The 15,879-nt window shown below is 49.8% G+C and overlaps 1 non-coding gene across 1 annotated transcript; it reads left to right on the top strand.

The window, feature by feature from the left end:
• Positions 1–15,564: 15,564 nt before the first annotated feature.
• LOC120992672 lies at positions 15,565–15,650 on the top strand. Its single transcript, XR_005777066.1, has one exon. It is a non-coding gene; the product is annotated as a small nucleolar RNA SNORD71 (small nucleolar RNA).
• Positions 15,651–15,879: the final 229 nt, after the last annotated feature.

The raw sequence follows: 15,879 nt of genomic DNA, 5'->3' as shown, positions 1-15,879 counted from the left end.
TGTGTATTATTATTATTATCATCCTACTTGACCTATGGTAATGACCTTGTTCGTTTCCTGACCTCGCTTTTGCCCACTCCCTTGGAACTTACGCTATCTCTCGGATTTAACCTTGGCTCGTTCTCGGATTTTGTCTCCTGTATTGACGTGACCTCCCGGACCGACCTCGGCTAGTTGACCCGCCATTGCCTTTCCCATCACTGGGTACATTTGTCTTGTCTAACAAAACATGCAATGCAATTTGTCTTGTCTACCTCCCTGTCTATCCGTTTGCCTTAGCCTGGTGTACCGCCTTCTGCCTTGGCTGTCTGTTCCTCTCTGTCTCTGTTCGCTCTACTCTGCACTTACGTAGGTCAGGGACCATCGCCCAGTTGTGCCTCGTCACCTAGGGCGGGTGGTGCAAGTAGGCAGGGACAGGGTTGAGGGTGGCAGTTAAGGGGGTGCACTTCCTCTCTGTCTTCCTTACCCGTGACAGGCACGACGACAAATTGTGGAGGTGTCAGCAGCATGAGGAGGCAAGAGTAGCACGACAACCAGAGATTGTGTAGGGGGCAGCAGCATGAGGAGGCCACTAAGTGAAATAATGACTGAGTATGGAGTTGGCAGCAGTATAAGGAAGCCACCGAGTGGCACAATGACAGAGTCTGGAGTTGGCAGCAGTATGAGGAGGCCACCAAGTGGCACAATGACCAAGTCTGGAGGTGGCGGCAGCATGAAGAGACCACAGAGTGTCCTAATGACAGAGTCTAGACGATGCAACAGCATCAGGAGACCACAGAGTGGCAAGGTGACATAGTGTGGCGATGGCAGTAGTAGCAGCAGTATCAGGATACCACACAGTGCCAAGGTGACATAGTGTAGAGATGGCAGCAGCAGCATCAGGAGACCACAGAGTGGCAAGGTGACATAATGTGGAGATGGCAGCAGCAGGATACCACAGAGTTTCAAGGTGACATAGTGTGGAGATGGCAGCAGCAACAGCAGGATACCATGGAGTGGCAAGGTGACATAGTGTGGAGATGGCAGTAGCAGCAGCAGAATCGGGAGACCACAGAGTGGCAAGGTGACATTGTGTGGAGATGGCAGCAGCATCAAGAGACCACAGAGTGGCAAGGTGACATAGTGTGGAGATGGCAGAAGCAGCATCAGGATACCACACAGTGGCAAGGTGACATAGTGTGGAGATGGAAGCAGCAGCATCATGAGACCACAGAGTGGCAAGGTGACATAGTGTGGAGATGGCAGCAGCATCAAGAGACCACAGAGTGGCAAGGTGACATAGTGTGGAGATGGCAGAAGCAGCATCAGGATACCACACAGTGGCAAGGTGACATAGTGTGGAGATGGCAGCAGCAGTAGCAGCAGGAGACAACAGAGTGGCAAGGTGACATAGTGTGGAGTTGCAGCAGCATTAGGATACCACAGAGTGGCAAGGTTACATAGTGTGGAGATGGCAGCAGCAGTAGGATACCACAGAGTGGCAATGTGACATAATGTGGAGATGGCAGTAGCAGAAGCAGCATAAGGATACCACACAGTGGCAAAGTGACATAGTGTGGAGATGGCAACAGCAGCATCAGGAAACCACAGAGTGGCAAGGTTACATAGTGTGGATAAGGCAGCAGCAGCAGGAGGATACCACAGAGTGGCAAGGTTACATAGTGTGGATAAGGCAGCAGCAGCAGGAGGATACCACAGAGTGGCAAGGTGAAATAGTGTGGAGATGGCAGCAGCAGCATCAGGATACCACAGAGTGGCAAAGTGACATAGTGTGGAGATGGCAGCAGCAGGATCAGGAGACCACATAGTGGCAAGGTGACATAGTGTGAAGATGGTGGCAGCAGCAGCATCAGGATTAGGGATGAGCGAACCCGAACTGTATATTTTCGTAAAAGTCCGGGTTCGGGTTCGGGGTTCGGCGCTTTCTTGGCGCTTTTTGAAAGGCTGCAAAGCAGCCAATCAATAAGCGTCATACTACTTGCCCCAAGAGGCCATTACAGCCATGCCTACTATTGGCATGGCTGTGATTGGCCAGTGCAGCATGTGACCCAGCCTCTATTTAAGCTGGAGTCACGTAGCGCCGCACGTCACTCTGCTCTTATCAGTGTAGGGAGAGGATGCAGCTGCTGCTGTTAGGGCGAGATTAGGCAGGGATTTATTTACTGAAGTGATCGATATACAGCTGTGTATCATACAACCTCTGCTATTCAATTGCTCACTGTTTTAAGGCTGCCCAGAGCGTTTTTCAGTCACTTTTTTCTGGGGTGATCGGCGGCCATTTTGTGTCTTGTGGTGCGCTAGCACAAGCTGCCACAAAGTCCATTTTTAACCATCAATAGTGGCTTGGCTTGGCTGTGCTTGCTATTTTATTTAGGGGTAAAATACAATTGCCAAAATAGCAGTACCCTAAATCTGGTGTTTCAGCTGTGGCTAGCCAATTGTAATACTGTCTGCTGTCTGCCGAAGCACAGTTTTTGTTCTGGGTTGAAATACAATTCCCAACTTAGCAATTCCCTAAATTAGTGGTTTCTGCTCTATCAGGCCAAATTTAAATCTATCCATAAAAGGGTATATTAGATTGAAGGTGCGGATAGGGTCATCCTCAACAACTTCACACGCTACCGTGCATTTCCAAGTCTAATTCTGTCCGTAAAAAAGATACCTGTCATCCAGCGACTAAATACTAGGCCTACAATTTATATTCAGCTAAATCTGTCGTTACTGCTGTGCCTGTATTAGTGTAATACGGTACCTAAATAGATAGCCAGATAGTGTTAGGTGCCAGTAAAAAAAGGCCTGAATTTGAATTCAATACATTGGGCCAAATAATTTTTTTCTTATTGTGGTGAACGGTAACAATGAGGAAAACATCTAGTAGCGGACGCGGACATGGTCGTGGTGGTTTTAGTGGACCCTCTGGTGCTGGGAGAGGACGTGGCCGTTCTGCCACAGCCACACGTCCTAGTGAACCAACTACCTCAGGTCCCAGTAGCAGCCAGAATTTACAGCGATATTTGGTGGGGCCCAATGCCGTTCTAAGGATGGTAAGGCCTGAGCAGGTACAGGCATTAGTCATTTGGGTGGCCGACAGTGGATCCAGCATGTTCACATTATCTCCCACCCAGTCTTCTGCAGAAAGCGCACAGATGGCGCATGAAAACCAAGCCCATCAGTCTGTCACATCACCCCCATGCATATCAGGGAAATTGTCTGAGCCTCAAGTTATGCAGCAGTCTCTTATGCTGTTTGAAGACTCTGCTGGCAGGGTTTCCCAAGGGCATCCACCTAGCCCTTCCCCAGGGGTGGAAGAGATAGAATGCACTAACGCACAACCACTTATGTTTCCTGATGAGGACATGGGAATACCACCTCAGGACGTCTCTGATGATGACGAAACACAGGTGCCAACTTCTGCGTCTTTCTGCAGTGTGCAGACTGAACAGGAGGTCAGGGAGGAAGACTGGGTGGAAGACGATGCAGGGGACGATGAGGTCCAAGACCCCATATGGAATGAAGGTCGTGCCACTGACTTTCAGAATTCAGAGGAAGAGGCAGTGGTGAGACCGAGCCAACAGCGTAGCAAAAGAGGGAGCAGTGGGCAAAAGCAGAACACCCGCCACCAAGAGAGTCCGCCTGCTACTGGCCACCGCCATCTGGGACCGAGCACCCCAAAGGCAGCTTCAAGGAGTTCCCTGGCGTGGAAGTTCTTCAAACAATGTGCTGACGACAAGACCCGAGTGTTTTGCATGCTGTGCTATCAGAGCCAGAAGCGAGGCATTAACGTTCTGAACCTTAGCACAACCTGCATGACCAGGCACCTGCATGCAAAGCATGAACTGCAGTGGAGTAAACACCTTAAAAACAAGGAACTCACTCAGGCTCCCCCTGCTACCTCTTCTGCTGCTGCCGCCGCCTCGGCCTCTTCCTCCGCCTCTGGAGGAACGTTGGCACCTGCCGCCCAGCAAACAGAGGATGTACCACCAACACCACCACCTCCGTCACCAAGCATCTCAACCATGTCACACAGCAGCGTTCAGCTCTCCATCTCACAAACATTTGAGAGAAAGCGTAAATTCCCACCTAGCCACCCTCGATCCCTGGCCCTGAATGCCAGCATTTCTAAACTACTGGCCTATGAAATGCTGTCATTCCGGCTGGTGGGAACAGACAGCTTCAAACAGCTCATGTCGCTTGCTGTCCCACAGTATGTTGTTCCCAGCAGCCACTACTTCTCCAAGAGAGCCGTGCCTTCCCTGCACAACCAAGTATCCGATAAAATCAAGTGTGCACTGCGCAACGCCATCTGTGGCAAGGTCCACCTAACCACAGATACGTGGACCAGTAAGCACGGCCAGGGACACTATATCTCCCTAACTTCACACTGGGTAAATGTAGTGGCGGCTGGGCTCCAGGCGAAGAGCTGTTTGGCGCACGTCCTTCCGCCGCCAAGGATCGCAGGGCAACATTCTTTGCCTCCTGTTGCCTCCTCCTCCTACTCGGCTCCCTCCTCCTCTTCTTCCACCTGCTCATCCAGTCAGCCACACACCTTCACCACCACTTCAGCACAGCCCGGGGTAAACGTCAGCAGGCCATTCTGAAACTCATATGTTTGGGGGACAGGCCCCACACCGCACAGGAGTTGTGGCGGGGTATAGAACAACAGACCGACGAGTGGTTGCTGCCGGTGAGCCTCAAGCCCGGCCTGGTGGTGTGCGATAATGGGCGAAATCTCGTTGCAGCTCTGGGACTAGCCGGTTTGACACACATCCCTTGCCTGGCGCATGTGCTGAATTTGGTGGTGCAGAAGTTCATTCACAACTACCCCGACATGTCAGAGCTGCTGCATAAAGTGCGGGCCGTCTGTGCGCGCTTCCGGCATTCACATCTTGCCGCTGCTCGCCTGTCTGCGCTACAGCATAACTTCGGCCTTCCCGCTCACCGCCTCATATGCGACGTGCCCACCAGGTGGAACTCCACCTTGCACATGCTGAACAGACTGTGCGATCAGCAGCAGGCCATAGTGGAGTTTCAGCTGCAGCACGCACGGGTCAGTCGCACTGCGGAACAGCACCACTTCACCACCAATGACTGGGCCTCCATGCGAGACCTGTGTGCCCTGTTGCGCTGTTTCGAGTACTCCACCAACATGGCCAGTGGTGATGACGCCGTTATCAGCGTTACAATACCACTTCTATGTCTCCTTGAGAAAACACTTAGGGCGATGATGGAAGAGGAGGTGGCCCAGGAGGAGGAGGAGGATGAAGAGTGGTCATTTTTAGCACTTTCAGGCCAGTCTCTTCGAAGTGACTCAGAGGGAGGTTTTTTGCAACAGCAGAGGCCAGGTACAAATGTGGCCAGACAGGGCCCACTACTGGAGGACGAGGAGGACGAGGATGAGGAGGAGGTGGAGGAGGATGAGGATGAAGCATGTTCACAGCGGGGTGGCACCCAACGCAGCTCGGGCCCATCACTGGTGCGTGGCTGGGGGGAAACGCAGGACGATGACGATACGCCTCCCACAGAGGACAGCTTGTCCTTACCTCTGGGCAGCCTGGCACACATGAGTGACTACATGCTGCAGTGCCTGCGCAATGACAGCAGAGTTGCCCACATTTTAACGTGTGCGGACTACTGGGTTGCCACCCTGCTGGATCCCCAGTACAAAGACAATGTGCCCACCTTACTTCCTGCACTGGAGCGTGATAGGAAGATGCGCGAGTACAAGCGCACGTTGATAGACGCGCTACTGAGAGCATTACGAAATGTCACATGGGAACAAGTGGAAGCCCAAGGTGAAGGCAGAGGAGGAGCAAGAGGTCGCCAACGCAGCTGTGTCACGGCCAGCTCCACTGAGGGCAGGGTTAGCATGGCAGAGATGTGGAAAAGTTTTGTCACCACGCCACAGCTAACTGCACCACCACCTGATACAGAACATGTTAGCAGGAGGCCACATTTCACTAACATGGTGGAACAGTACCTGTGCACACCCCTCCACGTACTGACTGATGGTTCGGCCCCATTCAACTTCTGGGTCTCCAAATTGTCCACGTGGCCAGAGCTAGCCTTTTATGCCTTGGAGGTGCTGGCCTGCCCGGCGGCCAGCATTTTGTCTGAACGTGTATTCAGCACGGCAGGGGGCGTCATTACAGACAAACGCAGCCACCTGCCTACAGCCAATGTGGACAAGCTGACGTTCATAAAAATGAACCAAGCATGGATCCCACAGGACCTGTCCATCCCTTGTGCAGATTAGACATTTATAACTACCTCCCCTTAACCATATATTATTGTACTCCAGGGCACTTCTCATTCAATCCTTTTTTTATTTTCATTTTACCATTATATTGCGGGGCAACCCAAAGTTGAATGAACCTCTCCTCTGTCTGGGTGCCGGGGCCTAAAAATATCTGACAGTGGCCTGTTCCAGTGTTGGGTGACATGAAGCCTGATTCTCTGCTATGACATGAAGCCTGAATCTCTGCTATGAGACCTCTCTCCTCTGTCTGGGTGCCGGGGCCTAAAAATATCTGACAATGGCCTGTTCCAGTGTTGGGTGACATGAAGCCTGATTCTCTGCTATAACATGAAGCCTGATTCTCTGCTATGACTTGAAGCCTGATTCTCTGCTATGACATGAAGCCTGATTCTCTGCTATGGGACCTCTCTCCTCTGTCTGGGTGCCGGGGCCTAAATATCTGACAATGGCCTGTTCCAGTGGTGGGTGACGTGAAGCCTGATTCTCTGCTATGGGACCTCTCTCCTCTGTCTGGGAGCCGGGGCCTAAATATCTGAAAATGGCCTGTTCCAGTGGTGGGTGACGTGAAGCCTGATTCTCTGCTATGACTTGAAGCCTGATTCTCTGCTATCACTTGAAGCCTGATTCTCTGCTATGACATGAAGCCTGATTCTCTGCTATGGGACCTCTCTCCTCTGTCTCGGTGCCGGGGCCTAAAAATATCTGACAGTGGCCTGTTCCAGTGGTGGGTGACGTGAAGCCTGATTCTCTGCTATGACATGAAGCCTGATTCTCTGCTATGACATGAAGCCTGATTCTCTGCTATGACTTGAAGCCTGATTCTCTGCTATGACTTGAAGCCTGATTCTCTGCTATGACATGAAGTCTGAATCTCTTCTATGGGACCTCTCTCCTCTGTCTGGGTGCCGGGGCCTAAATATTTGACAATGGCCTGTTCCGGTGTTGGGTGACATGAATCCTGATTCTCTGCTATGACATGAAACCTGATTCTCTGCTATGACTTGAAGCCTGATTCTCTGCTATGGGACCTCTCTCCTCTGTCTGGGTGCCGGGGCCTAAAAATAGCTGACAGTGGCTTGTTCCAGTGGTGGGTGACGTGAAGCCTGATTCTCTGCTATGACATGAAGCCTGATTCTCTGCTATGACATGAAGCCTCATTCTCTGCTATGACTTGAAGCCTGATTCTCTGCTATGACATGAAGCCTGATTCTCTGCTATGGGACCTCTCTCCTCTGTCTGAGTGCCGGGACCTAAATATCTGACAATGGCCTGTTCCAGTGGTGGGTGACGTGAAGCCTGATTCTCTGCTATGCCATGAAGCCTGATTCTCTGCTATGGGACCTCTCTCCTCTGTCTGGGTGCCGGGGCCTAAATATCTGACAATGGCCTGTTCCAGTGGTGGGTGACGTGAAGCCTGATTCTCTGCTATGACATGAAGCCTGATTCTCTGCTATGACTTGAAGCCTGATTCTCTGCTATGACATGAAGCCTGATTCTCTGCTATGGGACCTCTCTCCTCTGTCTGGGTGACGGGGCCTAAATATCTGACAATGGCCTGTTCCAGTGGTGGGCGACGTGAAGCCTGATTCTCTGCTATGACATGAAGCCTGATTCTCTGCCATGAGACCTCTCTCCAATTGATATTGGTTAATTTTAATTTACTTTATTTTAATTTTAATTCATTTCCCTATCCACATTTGTTTGCAGGGGATTTACCTACATTTTGCTGCCTTTTGCAGCCCTCTAGCCCTTTCCTGGGCTATTTTACAGCCTTTTTAGTGCCGAAAAGTTCAATTTCCCATTGACTTCAATGGGGTTCGGGGCGAAGTTCGGGTCGAGTTCGGATCCCGAACCCGAACATTTCCGGGAAGTTTGGCCGAACTTCTCGAACCCGAACATCCAGGTGTTCGCTCAACTCTAATCAGGATGCCACAGAGTGGCAAGGTGACATAGTGTGGAGATGGCAGCAGCAGCATCAGGATACCACAGAGTGGCAAGGTTACATGTTGTGGAGATGGCAGCAGCAGTAAGATACCACAGAGTGGCAAGGTGACATAGTCTGGAGATGGCAGCAGCAGCATCAGGATACCACAGAGGGGCAAGGTTACAAAGTGTGGAGATGGCAGCAGCAGGATACCACAGAGTGGCAAGGTGACATAGTGTGGAGATGGCAGTAGCAGCAGCATCAGGATACCACACAGTGGCAAGGTGACATAATATGGAGATGGCAGCAGCAGCATCAGGAGACCACACAGTGGCAGGGTGACATATTGTGGAGATGGCAGCAGCATCAGGAGACCACAGAGTGGCAAGGTAACATAGTGTGGATAAGGCAGCAGCAGGAGAATACCACAGAGTGGCAAGGTGACATAGTGTGGATATGGCAGCAGCAGCATCAGGAAACCACATAGTGGCAAGGTGACATAGTGTGGCGATGGCAGCAGCAGCATCAGGAGACCACAGAGTGGCAAGGTGACATAGTGTGGAGATGGCAGCATCAGGATACCACAGAGTGGCAAGGTGACAGAGTGTGGAGATGGTGGCAGCAGCATCAGGATACCACAGAGTGGCAAGGTTACATGGTGTGGAGATAGCAGCAGCAGTAGGATACCACAGAGTGGCAAGGTGACATAGTGTGGAGATGGCAGTAGCAGAAGCAGCATCAGGATACCACACAGTGGCAAGGTGACATAGTGTGGAGATGGCAGCAGCAGCATCAGGATACCACACAGTGGCAAAGTGAGATAGTGTGGAGATGGCAGAAGCAGCATCAGGAGACCACAGAGTGGCAAGGTTACATAGTGTGGAGATGGCAGCAGCAGGATACCACAGAGTGGCAAGGTGACATAGTGTGAAGATGGCAGTAGCAGCAGCAGCATCAGGATACCACACAGTGGCAAGGTGACATAGTGTGGAGATGGCAGCAGCAGCATCAGGAGACCACACAGTGGCAAGGTGACATAGTGTGGAGATGGCAGCAGCATCAGGAGACTACAGAGTGGCAAGGTGACATAGTGTGGATAAGGCAGCAGCAGCAGGAGGATACCACAGAATGGCAAGGTGACATAGTGTGGAGATGGCAGCAGCAGAATCAGGATACCACAGAGTGGCAAGGTGACGTAGTGTGGAGATGGCAGCAGCAGCATCAGGAGACCACAGAGTGGCAAGGTGACATAGTGTGCAGATGGCAGCAGCAGCATCAGGAGACCACAGAGTGGCAAGGTGGCATAGTGTGGAGATGGCAGCAGCATCAGGATACCACAGAGTGGCAAGGTGACATAGTGTGGAGATGGCAGCAGCAGCATCAGGAGACCACAAAGTGACCTGGTGACAGAGTGGGGCGGTGGGTGGCAATCCCAGTACCTGCTGACGAAGGTGGGTGAAAGAAGGAGCACTTGGCATCAAATTTGTGGCATCAGGCAGGTGGCAGCATCAAAGTAGTAGCTGAGGCAGGTAGCCAAAATAAACCAGTCTCTTTTACCAAAGTCTGATGCATCAGGAATTAGTGGTTGGAAATCCTGGCTGATCCACGCCTGATTAATCTTGACAAAGGTCAGTCTCTCCAGGCGAGTTCTCCCTGGGGTAACTATGGCCCCCGCCGCACTAAACACCCACTCTGATGCCACCCTACTGACCGGGCAGGTTTCGGACAGTTGTGAGCACAAGTCCAGTTTGGCTGCCCAATAGTCCAGCGGATCTTAAATGTGGGGTGGCAGGGTGCTGTCCAAGTATGCCACCACCTGCTGGTTCAAATCCTGCTCCAGGTCTACCTGCTGCTGCTAGTGAGTAGTTTCTTCACTATGCGGGTAAAGAAAGCTACTCATCAGCGACTGTAGACTCAGGCAGCTGCTGATGGAGCTGGTACTGCTTCTGCCACCCCACCCCTCCCCAGCAGCCATGGCAGTGGAAAGTCAGCGCAGAGGGTCCCCCCCGTTCAGACCTGCGAGAGGATGGACTATGGCGCAGATAGACAGTGGCTAACTGACTACATAGGATGTCTCTGTAATAGTTCAGTTTGTCCTCCCTCTCAGTGGGTGCAAAAAAGGCCCCCATTCTGGACCGGTAGCAAGGGTCCAACAATGTGGAGAGCCAGAAGTCATCATTCAGCCCAATTGTCACCATTCGGCAATCATTTGTGCAAGTGACGCGGAGGGACTCCCTGCCTCCATCTCCACTGCATACTGCCACGGTGTGTCTGGGTCATCTGTCTCGTCTTCCTCATTGCTTTGTAACTCCTCTGGCTGCTCCTCTCCTGTCACCTGAGTAAAAAAAAAAAAAACATTTTGCTACACATTGCCTGTGCTCCACTGTCCTCCTCCCCCTACTCCTGCTCTTCCAGTTCAGCCCCCACAGGGCTCATGTGGCCGTGATATCTAGGCGCCACGTCTCCAGTCCCCTGACCAGCCATTGTTACCACCATCTGTTCCAGGACATGAAGCAGTGGAATGACGTTGTTCATCGCGTAGTCCTGGCGACTGACAAATAACGTGGCATCCTCAAACGGCCTGAGCTAATGGCAGGTGTCACGCATGAGCTGCCACTGGATAACATTGAAGTTACACAGTAGAGTACTCCTATCTGCTTGCATCATCTAGAAATCGTTGATGGTCTTTCTCTGTTCATAGTTGGTCCAACATATGGAGTGTGAATTCTAACGGGTGGAAAAGTCGCATATCAGCCTATATTGGGGGATGCCGTTCTGCCGCTGCAGCTCAAGAAGGGTGTGCTTTGCAGTGTACGAGTGGCTGAAGTGCATGCAAAGTTTCCTGGCCATTTTTAGGATGTCTTGCAGATGGGTGGAAGACTTCAGGTACCGCTTGACAACCAGATTAAACATGTGTGCCATGCAGGGCGCATGGCTCAGCCCTCCTTGACGCAGCGCCGACACAATGTTCTTCCCGTTGTCGGTCACCATTGTTCTGATTTTGAGTTGTCGGGGAGAAAGCCAGGATTCGATTTCTTGATGAAGGACATTGAGCAGTTCCTCCCCTGCATGACTCCGTTCACCCAGGGCAACAAGGTGCATAACAGCGTGAAACCACCGTGCCCTGCACATGTGGTATGCTGGAGGGGCACTGTGACTTGTCCCTGCAGTGGAGGCTGAGGACATGGTGGAGGATAAGGAGGCAGAGGGGGACATTGTCGCAGGACCAACGGTGTAACAACGTGAAGGCAGAAACGGCGCGACCATACCAAGTTGCTGGTGTGGCTGTGCAGGAACCACATTCATCCAGTGGGTCGTATAGGACATGTACTGTCCCTGACTGTAGTTACAGCTCCACACATCGGCGCTGCCATGCACTTTGGCAGACACTGATTGGCTCAAGGACTGGCCCACCTTCTGTTCTACATGCGTGTGCAGGGCTGGTAATGCCTTTTTGGCAAAGAAATGACGGCTTGGGACTCTCCACCTCGGCTTGGCACAAGCCATCAGTTCTCTGAAAAGTGCAGAGTCCACCAATTGGAAAGGGAGGGACTACAACACCAGCAACTTGGACAGGAGCATGTTCAGCTTCTGCACCATTGGATGCGTGCACGTATACTGCTGTCTCTTGGCAATCGCTTCGGTGATCGATTGCTGATGGAATGACTGACGAGGAGTAGGAGGAGCAGGAGCATCTGGACCAGCAGAAGATGGGATTGACAGACAGCTCCCTTCGGCTGAGGTGGTGGAGCATTGACTGCCTGAAACCAGGCGCGTGCCACTGGGTGATGCAGCAGTTGCTGCGGCAGGCTGGACCAACACATCGGAGCCGCGGTTCTCCCAGGCCACTGTATGGCGATGCGACATATGTTGACGCAGGGCCGTGGTGCCAACATTGGTACCCTGGCCACGCTTACCTTCTGCCCACATATTCTACATATGGCGACGTTCACCTGCTCCGGCTGATTAACAAAAAACTGCCATACTGCCGAATAGGTGATTTTTCCCCCAACAGTCCGCACTGACTGTCTGCTACCGCCGCTGGCTCTGTGAACCCATGCACCACCCCTTCCCGGGCAGGTAGGCTGCTGCAACTGGGTGATGCAGCGGTTGCTGCAGCAGGTTGGACCGCCACATCGGAGCCACGGTTCTCCCAGGCCACTTGATGGCTGCATATGTTGATGCAGGGCCGTAGTGCGATTTGGCACCCTGGCCACGCTTCACCTTCTGCCCACAGATTCTTCAAATGGCCATGTTCACCTCCTCTGGCTGCTTAACAAAAAACTGCCACACCGTCGAGTAGGTGATTTTACTCCCAACACTCCGCACTGACTGACTGCTACTGCCACTGCTTCCGTGGCAGTAGTAGTCAGTCAATCCCTTGCTGAAAAGTGGAGCTGAGCCTACATATAATACTTCTCGCGGTAAGGGAACAGAAAAGGACAGAGGCAGGTTGAGGACAGGTGAGGGCACAGGGCCTGCTCCTGGGCCATGCCAACTAAGGGTTGTGTCTGACACACGACTGTTGGCTGGGAGTGTCTGATGTCACTTGGGATGAAGTTGATGACCGAGTTAACCAATCAAAAACCGATGGGTTGCTGGTCAAGATACGACCGCTAGATGATACCGGGAGCTCAGGCCTCTCACTGCGACTCCTGCTGCCACGCCCCCTTAATCTGCTGCGACCTCTGCCTGCGCCAGAAACATTTACGCCTCTGCCACCCCTCTGTGCATGGCCTGGCACTTCTCTGTCTGACAAACTTTTAAATTAAAAGCAAATTAAAACACTCCTAAAAGCGACATAAATATTTTTCTTTTTGTACTGAAATAGGCCACTAAACACTTTCACCACAAATAAATGCACCAGTGATGTGCGTATATATTTTTCTTTCTGTACTGCAATAGGCCACTAAACGCTTTTAGCAGAAATAAATGCACCAGTGAAGTATTTTTCTCTCTGTACTGAAATAGGCCAATAAACGCTTTCAACACATGTAACTGCAGAAGTGAACTGAGAATATATTTTTCTTTTTGTAGTGAAATAGGCCAGTAAACGCTTTTAGCAGAAATAAATGCACCAGTGAATTGCGTATATTTTTTCTTTCTTTACTGAAATAGTCCAGTAAACTCTTTTAGCAGAAATAAATGCACCAGTGTAGTGTGCATATATTTTTCTTTCTGTACTGAAATAGGCCACTAAACGCTTTCAACACATATAACTCAGAAATTAACTGAGAATATATATTTTTTGTACTGAAATAGGCCACTAAACGCTTTTAGCAGAAATAAAAGCATCAGTGAAGTGCATATATTTTTTTCCTTTTTGTACTGAAATAGGACACTGACCACTTTCACCACATATAACTGCAGAAGTGAAATGCATATATATTTTTCGTTTTGTACTGAAATAGGCCACTAAATGCTTTTAGCAGAAATAAATGCACCAGTGAAGTTCGTATATATTTTTCTTTTTGTACTGAAATAGGACACTGAAAGCTTTCACCACATATAACTGCAGAAGTGAAATGCGTATATATTTTTCCTTTTTGTACTGAAATAGGCCACTAAACTTTTTCAACACAACTGCAGAAGTGAAATGCGTATATTTTTTCTTTCTTTACTGAAATAGTCCAGTAAACGCTTTTAGCAGAAATAAATGCTCCAGTTAAGTACGCATACATTTTTCTTTCTGTACTGAAATAGGCCACTAAATGCTTTCAACTCATATAACTCAGAAGTGAACTGTGAATATATCATTTTTTGTACTGAAATAGGCCACTAAACGCTTTTAGCATAAATAAATGCATCAGTGAAGTGCGTATATTTTTTCCTTTCTCCACTGAAATAGGACACTGAACACTTTCACCACATATAACTACAGAAGTGAAATGCATATATATTTTTCATTTTGTACTGAAATAGGCCACTAAATGCTTTTAGCAAAAATAAATGCACCAATGAAGGGTGTATATATTTTTCATTTTGTACTGAAATAGGACACTAAACTCTTTCACCACAAATAAATGCACCAGTGAAGTGCGTATATATTTTTCCTTTTTGTACTGAAATTGGACACTGGACGCTTTCATCACATATAACTGCAGAAGTGAAATGCATATATATTTTTCATTTTGTACTGAAATAGGCCACTAAATGCTTTTAGCAAAAATAAATGCACCAGTGAAGGGTGTATATATTTTTCATTTTGTACTGAAATAGGACACTAAACTCTTTCACCACAAATAAATGCACCAGTGAAGTGCGTATATATTTTTCCTTTTTGTACTGAAATTGGACACTGAACGCTTTCATCACATATAACTGCAGAAGTGAAATGCGTATATATTTTTCCTTTTTGTACTGAAATGGGACACTAACCGCTTTCACCACATTTAACTGCAGAAGTGAAATGCGTATATATTTTTCCATTTTGTACTGAAATAGGCCACTAAACTCTTTCACCACAAATAAATGCAAAAGTGAAGTGCATATATATTTTTCCTTTTTGTACTGAAATTGGACACTGAACGCTTTCATCACATATAACTGCAGAAGTGAAATGCGTATATATTTTTTATTTTTGTACTGAAATAGGCCACTAAAGTCTTTCACCACAAAAAATGCAACAGTGAAGTGCGTATATTTTTTTCCTTTTTGTACTGAAATGGGACACTGAAAGCTTTCACCACATATAACTGCAGAAGTGAAATGCGTATATATTTTTTCATTTTGTACTGAAATAGGCCACTAAACATTTTTAACACAACTGCAGAAGTGAAATGCGTATATTTTTCTTTCTTTACTGAAATAGTCCAGCAAACGTTTTTAGCAGAAATAAATGCACCAGTGAAGTGCGCATATATTTTTCTTTCTGTACTTAACCCCTTCCCGACTGCAATCCGTTTATATACGTGATATTTGCACATGCTCCGTGCAGCTACCACGTGTATAAACATCAAGCCAGCTGCAGCGCTTGGATTAAAGCTTCTGCCCCTGTCCTGCTGCTGTCACGGACAGCATACAGTTCAGTAATGCCGGCAAGGGATCGATCTGATTGGTTAGTCTGTGCAGACTAACCAATTGGATCGCGGCAGTGAAAATGCCGGTTTGTGCTCTGCAGATCAGAGCCTGAAATCAGGTAGTGTCCTCGTGCCCCCCCGATCTGTGCCCCCCGATATGTGCGCCTCCAAGCCCCCCCTTGTCCCTGCCTGCCCCTTGTGAAGTTCCCCCCGCTCCCATTTCCATTCCTGCAGCCTGCCCTGATGCGGTCTGCCCCCTCCCCGCCCCATACATTCCTCCTGCCCCCATTTGCTGGCCGTACCCCCCCAACCCCCCGCCCCCGTTTTCAAGGCTGCCCCCTGCCTCCGATGCGGTCCCCCTGCTGTGTGTGATGGCGGCGGCTCCATTCTTGAGCCGCCGCCATCAGCAGAGAGTGTCAGCTCTATGCTGACACTCTGCTGTAACCCCATAGATGCAGCGGCAGCAGCATTTATGGGGTTAATAGAAGTAGGGGGCTCCCTCTCTCCACCATCGGGGCTGCCGCTCTGCGATGGCAGCGCCCGATGGTTGCCATGGAAACCGGACGCTTTGCAAAAGCGTCCAGTGTTGCCACCTACAGGGCATCTGATAGTATTATACTTTGCAATGCAAGAGCATTGCAAAGTATAGTACAGCCATCAGCCCCACTGGATCTGCAAGA

This window comes from Bufo bufo, chromosome 2, assembly GCF_905171765.1.
Source record: "Bufo bufo chromosome 2, aBufBuf1.1, whole genome shotgun sequence".
NCBI classification, from domain to species: domain Eukaryota; kingdom Metazoa; phylum Chordata; class Amphibia; order Anura; family Bufonidae; genus Bufo; species Bufo bufo.
Note: the sequence above shows the minus strand (reverse complement) of the source record. Positions and strands in the feature narration are given on the sequence as shown.